This window comes from Lepisma saccharinum, chromosome 13 (assembly GCF_977018435.1).
Source record: "Lepisma saccharinum chromosome 13, izLepSacc3.1, whole genome shotgun sequence".
Taxonomy (NCBI): domain Eukaryota; kingdom Metazoa; phylum Arthropoda; class Insecta; order Zygentoma; family Lepismatidae; genus Lepisma; species Lepisma saccharinum.
The window spans coordinates 19,808,019-19,818,516 of NC_139241.1; positions in this window are offsets into that span (position 1 = coordinate 19,808,019).

Genomic DNA, 10,498 nt, shown 5'->3' on the forward strand with positions numbered 1-10,498 from the left:
CACTTTCCAGTATTCATACACCTAGTCCTGTTGCTCCTCGAAGAATTGAAGCTACTCAGGATCCTATTGAATTGGGTCTGCTTGCTCAAAAATATTTAAGCACACCTAAAGACAACAAAGATGAGGTTTTTGGCTTATATGCTGACACAGAGCGTGATGGTAGCATCATACATAGAATTGGCAATTTCAGAGTAACATTTATGGGAGATGATATAATTGTATATTCAGAATCTCATATTGGACAAAGAGGTGGTTTTGTTAAATATCCCGGCACACCTGGGTTGTGGGAACTGATGACTAGGAAAAGACCTGGCAGCTATACAGATCAAGACTATGAGCACTACAAAGAAATATTAATAAAATCAGATGCTCTATACCAGAACAATGATCCCACACAAAAAAGAGTCAAGTCTAGCAGTGGAGCAAAATACAACAATTTAATCAAGCCCATATGGTCACAGATCAAGACTGGTAGTGGAATCAAACAATACAACACCCTGCCTAAAGAATTTGTGTGGGTTGATGATGTCAGGAAACTTGTAGATAGGTTATTGGTGATAGCTGGGGAGGAAAATGCTGGCAACCACAATTTTTACAATGAAAAAGTTGGAATTATGGACATGATAAGCACCAAATTGTCTAATTTTATAGTGAATGACACTAAGGGGATTGGATATCTTATAAAAATTATTAATACTCTACCACCTAAATTCTGGAATATTTCTGAGGGCCGGGGGTTGGTTAATGACATTATAAACAAGCTGCCATTTGAACTACATATTCCAGGCTATCAGTATTGTGGTCCAGGCACAAAATTGGAGCATAGATTAAACAGAGGTGATCCTGGTGTTAATCCCCTAGATGCTGCTTGCAGAGACCATGACATAGCATACAACACACATTCTGATCTTGACAAGAGACATGTTGCAGACAAGAAATTAGAAGAGGCTGCATTTGGTAGATTTGTAAGCAAAGATGCTTCTTTGAGTGAAAAAATAGCAGCATTGGGGACCACCATAGCTATGAACACCAAACAAAAACTGGGGTGGGGGCTGTGAATATGTATATAATAAACCTACAATGAAGGCCAAGGGTGTTATGTATCAAATACCTTATGCAGGTCTTAAATCTCTTAAAACTATTGATAGTCTTTTAACCAAAAAGCAGCGCAAGAAAAAAAGCTCTTGCATTGCCAAGGGCCATGGTATGAAATTGTTGCTTAGTACCCCCCAATTAAAAAAATTACAACAATCCAGAAAAAAATCACATGTGGGGGGTTTCATATTTACTATCCCGGCCATCTTAGCAGCACTTGGGGCTGTTGGGAGCTTGGCTGGGGATCAGCTGCCATAGCAAAAACAGTAATAGATGCCAAGAAGAATAGGGCAGAATTAGATGAATTGAAGCGCCATAACCTGGCCATGGAGAAACAAGGCAAAGGTGTTAAGAGAGCCATGAATAAGTTTAAAAAAAACAAGAGCCGCTTACAAACCAAGATATTGAAGCTTTAATCAAGCCACTGGGCATCAAAAATTTTAGAGGAGTGTACATGTCTGATTCTTTACCAGAACAACCACTCAACAAAGAGTGTGGCATTGTTAATTTGGATAAGTACAAAAATCAGGGCACACACTGGATCTGTTATCTTAAATATTTAAACAATGAGGCATTTGTGTTTGATTCATTTGGAGGTGTTCCACCTGAAAATTTAGTAAAATATTTAAAATCAGCTAATCTTTATTACAATAATGCCCGTGTTCAAAATTTCAAAGATGTTAATTGTGGACATTTGTGTTTATCTGTTCTTAGATATATGTCTCAAATAAATAAACCATCAATTGAAAATTTTCAAAAAGCCTTGTGGTATTTAAAACATCATGGGGGTATTCCATCTCACCAGCCAAAATTCAATATTGAAACTCAAATTACATGATGATATAGTGTATCCCAAAACAATAGCTCTCAGAGCATTTTATGGCATGTACTTGATCCCTAATATTACACACCACAACAACAAAATTGCAGTAGGGGATCAAAAAATTGTCATCACTCCAGGGCAGTATAATCTGTCCACTCTAAATGCTCAATTACCCAGAGGTATAGTATTAACTCAAAATTCTGTCACTCACAGAGTAGAGATTGTATCTGCTACAGAAACAGTGGATCTGGGTACTATAGGAGAGCTGTTAGGCTTTGAGAACAACACAAAACTTGAACCAGCCATCAAACACACTGCTATTAATATACCTAAATTCTTAGCCATAGAGACTCTGAATATTCACTGTAATGTGGCTGTGGGTATGATCACCAAATCAGATGGCATAGGCACTCACAAACAAACTGGCATCATTGCAACATTTAAACCTAATTCTGAATTTATGGAGCCAATCATCTACACTCCATCCCCAACATTATATTTTCCTGTGTGCCATAATAGAATAGATAACATTGAGTTGATGGTCACTAATGAAAAAGAAGAATTAGTTGATTTTGCTGGAGCCACAACAACTGCAATCATAGAAATTAATATTTAAATAAAAATACATACAAAAAAAATAGTGGAAAATATTGAGAGTTATGAGCTACAATCATTCCCCCCAAACAGGAGGACATTTGCAAATTTAAATCAACCCAACACAGAAATTGAGGTTGATCTTGATGTAGGGGATGGCTTTATACACCCCCACAGAGCAGATCTATACATCAAATTTGATGTTGTAAAGCTCGATGGAACAGATTATCCGGCAAATTCAAATATAAGATTGGTGGATAATTTTGTGCCGCATCTGTTCTCTGAAATTGAGATCAGAAAGCATGGTGTTGTTATAAACAGAGTGGATTATCCCGGCATTACCTCCACAGCTTTGGCCACACTAAAATTATCCAAAACCGAGGCTTCTTACTACAAAATAGGTGGATTTGAGGCTGGTGATAAAATATTATCCAAGAGTCACACAGTGCTGTTCCCTATGCGCCTGCTGCCAGGATTCTTCTCAGATTACAAAGATATTATGTGGAAGGGTGGTTTAAGAATCACATTTAGAAGAGCTGCCAATGATAATAATGCCTTGATGAGGTACAGTACATTAAATTCTACAGGGGAAGCTCTGCCCAATACCCTACCTGATGAGGGCAAATGCATTATTCAGACTAAGGAGCTAAGAATCCCAGTTGTTGAATATGAAGCCAGTTATGCTCTTAAATACAAAGCTGATATAATAAAAAATCCACAGGTTCTTTTACAATTTTATACATATCAATGTGTACAGAAGCCTGCCGCTGGTACTTATTATGAGTTTGATGCTACAAATTCATTCTCCAGTATACAATATGAAATGCTGGATTTTGTGGTGGTTCTGTTTCAGACTGGAAGACACAATAATCAGGAAAAAAAATCAAGTAGATTTGATAACTGCAACATCAAGAACATATATCTTAAAAATGGCAGAAATGAGGTATTCCCTAGAGAAAATTATAATTTAGACATGTCTAAGGATGATTTTCTTAAATTATATGAAGCATTTACAGCATACAAAAGGGTCACTACTGGCAATACTGACATGTATTACACACCAGATGAATTCAAAGCACAGAGACCCATGTTTGTAATCAACACTTCAAAAAGGAAACAAGTTGTGGTTAATGACAGGACAAACATTAAAATTATCTGTGAATTCCACGATACACTCCCCGATGACACCATATGTAGTGTTATTCTCATAGGTGAAAAATCATATGTTTATGATGTAAGAAATGAGAGTCACAGAGCAATTCTAGAAGATTTACATTATCTTAATACTAGATATACAAGTTGAGCCTGGTGCCCAATTGAACTTAAACCGGAAGTGGACCGGAAGTGAACTGGAAGTGGACCGGAAGTGGACCGGAAGTGGACCGGAAGTAAATATGTGTGGGTGTGGGTGGGTGTGGGTGGGTGTGGGTGTGTGTGTGTGTGTGTGTGTGGGTGTATGTGGGTAGCTCTTATGAGCATCTTGGCTTAGTTTTAAGTGTGGGCAAAAAAATATCAAAAGGGGCATATTTTTAACAAATTTATGGACAACAATCTCACAGAAGTGCCTTTTATAAGTGTAGGCAAATCAATCTGAGAGGGGTCATCATTTCACGGGAACTTCCCGAGGGCATTTTCACAAAAATCTTGGATTAGGCAGGGTTCCACACTTGAGCAAAAAGCTCATATGGGCATGTTGAGCCTGTTTTAAGTGTAGCCAAATCTGCCTGAGAGGGGCTCATCATTTATCGAGCCAGTAGTATCATCAATTACACTACTGAAATTAATTGTGACTCAAGCTGGTCATAAAACGAAATTACAAATGTATTAATTTTGGACTGATATCCATTTTTTCCATGGAAAGGGACATTTAACAATAGTCATTTAACTCCACTAGAAATGTTCTTAGAGGAAAAAGTACAAATCAGATAAATAGTAGCTGCTTATATCTGTAACCTGAAAGAATAACCCCCAAAAAAGCTCGAAAGGAGTACACAGAAATTAAGAAACCAGACCAGGGGTTGATGTTTTCATATTCCCACTTAGTTTAAGGACTAAATTGGTCCATGAGAGTTGTCCAAATCTCACAAATTGAGATTCTCGAGTGAAAAGTCATGCAGCATAAACTTTGCAACAATAATTCCCCCTTCTAACTTTCAGATTTTTCTTGACTGACATTTGTAGAAATTATAATAGAATATAAGAATTACAATTTTCAGTGTATGTATTTAGTGTAAATTGTTACATTTAATAATATATTGTGCATTTTAGTTACAGCTATTTGTTGTGGAAGTAACACATAGGAAAATCCAGATGACAGTGTATGGGATATTTACTCTGGATATGACTCTCCTACATTCGGTATGTAAATCAATTTAATAATTGCAATAATAGAGTGGCCATGGTGGCTCATTCGGTAACGCGTCTCAAGGTCCCGGGTTCGATCCCCGGCCGGTTCAAATCTGGGAACTTTTCTAACGTTGGAAGCGTTGAAAGGCATGGGTACCTGTGGGAAACCCTGGGGGGTAAAGGCAGTCAGGGGCATGGTGCTGATCACATCACCCCCACTCACGACCGGATCAAGAAAGTGTGGGGCGTTACCCCCACACCCCCTATACGCCTTCATGGCATGGTGCTAAGCACAGGGGAACACTTTACCTTTTTTTTTAATTGCAATAATTATGATATTATTACTAGTCATGAAATAGTAATATCATTAGATATGAAATAATATGGATAAAAAGAAATGCAACATGTACATATGAGTATATCCATCAATTGTGCATCAAGACAGGGATGGTAGATTTTCAAATTTGTGTGGCCATGGAGGGACAGATATTTGTTTTTACGTCACAGTTTGAATTTTAATTTAAAATTTTGGGTGCATCAGCACTTAGGCTATTTTGCACCCATCACATTATACGGGGTCCTGCCCCTTGCCGTAACTAAAATAGCATAATTGCAATGTCATGTTTCTAAAATATTAAAATATTCTGACTTTTGTTAAAAGCTGAAGCTGTAGAGGGGCACTCAGCACACACAAGAACAACAAACACAAAGTTATACTGGCCATAAGGTCAGTCGCCAGATCCTCGTTTGTCTGCAAAATGAAGTCCAGGGTGTACTACATGGAAGTGAGGGTGACAATCGGGTGTACTACATGCAAGGTCACCCCTTACACCCCTGTTTTTATAGGTGATCATTGACAATTTAGTGTTAGTTTTCAAATGTTATGGGGGACAAATTTAGGCACCAAAATAGAGGAAGTAGTAACTCTTCACTGTTATGTTATCTTTTATTGTGATGTTATGTTTTATTGAGGTATTATGGGGAAAGGGGGGACAGGGGTGAGGAAAATTACTCCACCCTTGTCAATCTGCCTGTGAAAGAATACAAATCCAAGTAATTTGTTTTTTTACAGGATGCCATATCATTGCTAAATTTGCCAGCAAAATTATGTACTTTTTATGTCTATTTGAAGATAGTGAAAAGCATACATTGTTTACTGAACACAAAAAATACAATTAATTAAAGCTATAAAGTTCAACAAAACAAAAGTGAATACATTTCAATTAATTTCTCTCTCTAGTACAAGACCTCTGTAATACTAATAAAAAAGAAAGTTGCTCCAATTCAGAAAAAGATTGATTGATTGATTTGCTTTATTTTACTTTGCTTTTTGTGCCACTTTTGGCTAATATGCGAACATGAAATTGATGAATGGACACTCACAAACATCCATGCCCAGGTTGGGATTTGAACCTGGGACCCCTGGTGTCATAGTGCGATGTGCTAACCACTCAGCCACGGGGCCAGCATTCAGAAAATAGAGTACAATCTAGTTCTAATTCCTGGAAAGAAAACTATTACTTTCTGAACCGTTTGCTTCAACACCATCATTTGTTTACACTCTGTGCACCCTAAACTTATCTACAGCATATATTTTAATTTTACTTTAAATTTGAACCGCATAATTTGAAGGTAAACAGGTAGAAAATAAATGTGTATAAATTGAGATCCTATGAGTGCAAAGACCTATTCAATGGTTTTTCATTCATATATTTATTACAGGTCCTTTTGGAGCAGAAGTGAAAATTTCTAATGAATTTGAATATCTTATACAGAGTATTTTGAAAGCTATTCAACACTAAATTCAATGATAACAACTCGATAACCGTATGTGACATTTGTACTGGATTATTTTTGCACCTTTCTTGGCATATTTTTAAATAGTTTCCATTGTCAATGTATTCTATATGAGAATTTCCAGAAATTAATATATGAGGTAAGTCACAAAGATTTTTTTTTCCAGAATACTAATTTCAGGGGAGGATGGCTGAAACTTTTTTCCACAGGGTCAGAATTTAAAGTTTTGTGAATGATGCAGGAGTGCCCACCCCCCACCCCCATGGCACATGATGCGCTCCCCCCAAAAATAACACCCCCCCATTTATGCCGAGTTAATTACTCAAATTATTTTTGTCAGACAAAATTTGCGGAAAAATATAATACCAGAGGTTCAACCACGATTTTTTTGTCTGGGGAGGCGCAAGTACCAAACGTACCAATAATAATAATGACATTATTATTATTACTAGTGGTAGTAGTCGTAGTAGTTAGTAGCAGTGACGTGCGGTGACGTCGACACTTGGGGTAGCAATGAGTGGCGTGCCCAACGGGTCATAATCCCCCCCCCCCTTTAGGGCCCAGTATTCCTAAAAGAAGAACGTCAAATACAGGAAAAATTGCAAAGTTAGGAATGACTACAAAAAATTGTACACACAACTTCCAACCACTTTTGAAAATCAAAAACCATTTGATTTGACTACTGAGCCAGAGATGCCGGGTTTGAATTTTATCGTATCGTCTTCGCGATTAGCCAAATATGGCGGAAAGCAAAGTAAAATAAACCAAATCAAACAATCAATCAATGAATGATTTGATTTGATTCGCTTTTTTGATACTTTTGGTTAATCACGAAGATGATACGACAAAATTAATGAAGGGACAAACACAAAGAACACCCATGTCCAGGTAGGGGTTCGAACCAGGAACTCCTGGTGTTGTAGCGCACTGTGGTAACCACTCCCCCACGGTTGGTTGATTTGATGGTTGATTTGACGTTTTAAGTCCACTTTATACACAGAAAGGCTAATCGGGACTAGACCTATAGTTTAATGTGGGATCCGAACCAATATACGCCACCATCGGGTACAGATCCGGGACAACTTCCACTCCCCCACGGAGGTCAGTCGACAACAAACATGTGAGGAAGGCACTAACCATTCGGATACGTGGTATCGGTAAAGCAAACTGCATTTTTTCTGAGAAGTAATTTTCAATTGAATTTTTTAAATACCATCTTTATATATGATTAACGTTTTTTCAAAAATTTTGCATTGCTTGATTTCCATAATATCCCCATCTCACGATCTCATTACTGAAGGATCTGGGCTCGAGCCCTGGCCTTTGCTTGAGTGTTTATTTGCAACCACTCTTCACACGTTTAATTTAATCAACCTTCATTGTCATGGCAGAAATTAGGTAAAGCGATGGAAGAGAGAAGAAAATACAAATAATTTCCTCCCAGTGCATCTGGAGGCACTGTGAAATCAGGAGCCTAGAATTCTCTGTTTATGATTGTCCCTCACAACTTTCCAAGCTCTTAGCTACTTATTCCGATTAAATCTATACAGCTAGAAAAAGCGATGGGTAACAAAACACAACTTTAAACAAACCATTTTTCTACTTTCTTCAATGATATTCATTTGGCTTTTTGAGTTCTGGGATACATTTTTCATTTCCAATTTTCTCATTATTCACTGCAGGCAGAGTACAACACATAAGAACACGAATGCACGCTCGTCACGAATCCCGGCCTGAATTGTTCTTTGCAAGATCCCTTCATCAATTTCATTATATCATCACTCATCCTCATTTTTGCGATAACCAAATGTGGCAGAAAAGCGAAGTAAAATAAACCAAACCAACAACAAGAATTAGAACGCGCGTTTTCTTGCCCAAATTAATACATCCGTATTTATGACTGTTTAGCTTACCCATTTTTTTATTGGAGGACAAGAGATTAGCATATTTAAATAAAACACTACTAAAACGAGAGCAAGAGAGACCGTGAGCAAATATTTGTTATTTAATCATTATATATTCCATATTTTTAAAAAATCATAAAATTTTTGTCTGCACATAAGACGTTCCAATTGCATAAATAATAAAAGTACATCCCATATTATACATACATATTGTACAATGTATAAAAACTAGTGTAAATACAGAGGACAGAAGTACTGCAGAAAAATTTCCCTTTAGTTCTTTAGAGGATTTACAAAGGAAGCGAAGGGAATTCAATCCCCTATCTGTCCTATAGAAGATAGACTGGAGGACCTGAAAGCACGGGCTTTCAACCATGGGAGCGGGGGCGAGGGGGCAAGGGAGGTAGAGGCAGAAATCTTCCCTTTCCCTTCGAAAACCCGTTTCTACCTGGAACTGTGAGGCGGAGAAAGAGCGAGCTAGGCTGCTGAACGCACCGAGGGACAAGAAGCGCGTGAAAAAAAGTGTTGCATATGAACTGTGGCTTCAACAAAACAATAAATATTGTGATTTGAAAATAATTAGAGATTTGAGATTGATTGATCTATCTCTGCTAGACTAGCTACTCCTCAGTGCACGTCACTGGTTAGTAGTTATTATCCTCATAAATTATGCAAAAAGGTGGTAGAAGTCTGTGCTAAAGCATTTGTTTGGAACAAACGATTTGAAATATTTTTTCAACACCGTCAATTTCACATTAGCTAATAATGGAAATCAAGCACCAAACTGTATTTTTGAATGGCAGAAAATGAATGAGAAATGCATTCCGAAGGTACATGTGTAACTTTCATGTACAACATATGTTTTACACACATGCAACATGGAGCGACATAAAATAAGAAAATACATATGCAACAAACTAACACTAAATTGTATACGTATTCAAAGCTTATTCAATACAAATATACAACAAATACAATTAAAATACATTACATTACAGAAAAGAAGTAGATTGCGAGCGAAGCGAGCAAGAAATTTTTCAGATCCTATTGAAAACAATATTGATTTAATAGGTCGCAAATAATTTCACTGGATGCCATGGCATTCTCTCTTTTACAACTTTTATTTTAGATCATTTGGTGTCCATGGCCAACTCCCGCCACCCCTAGCTACAGCTCTGAACTTCTCAAAAACGAGAAAAGCAGATAATGCGAGCGAAGCAAGCAAGAAAATTTTACAAAATGTATTTTTATTTACATAAAATTTGAAATCGAAGGGGGTAATTACTCCTCTGTGCCCCCCCCCCTTGCAAGTGCCCTTGGCCGTCAATGTTTGTCCCCTCTTGCCCCCTAGAACTGACTTCCTTCAAAGGTTGGGGGGGGGCAATGACCCCCTGCCCCCTGTGGTTGCGTCACTGTATAATGCAGACATATTTAAGCAAAATATGTTTACTTTAGATACTTTAGGCTCACTGCCATTGTTTGTCAACCTTATTCTGCACAGTTTGTCTGCTCGACTAACATTGTATTAATGTGAATACCATGCCCCTCCCCCTCCATCCCCTCTATAGGCATAAGAGGTGGTGTTCAATTCCAACCCTATCGCCGCGATCACCCACAGGTAGGTAGAAAAACTATACATAATAATCAGAATTCAAAATCAATAACAAGTCAATCAAATGATACGATCCCCCCCAATTTTGTGTGAATATATATAGAATTGGTATAAAATTTTGTACCCCCCAAAAATTCCCATGATGCAGGCTCGTCATGAATCCCCCCTGTGGACACCCCTGGAATGATGCCATGCCACTCAGTGATTTATTACCAACCCGGGATGCAACACACTGGCTCACAGAGGCTGAAGCCTAAGGGTTGTGGCAAAGAGTACAAATTATTCTTGTATTTCTCATGTACAACATTTACGTAAAATTTCAAAATA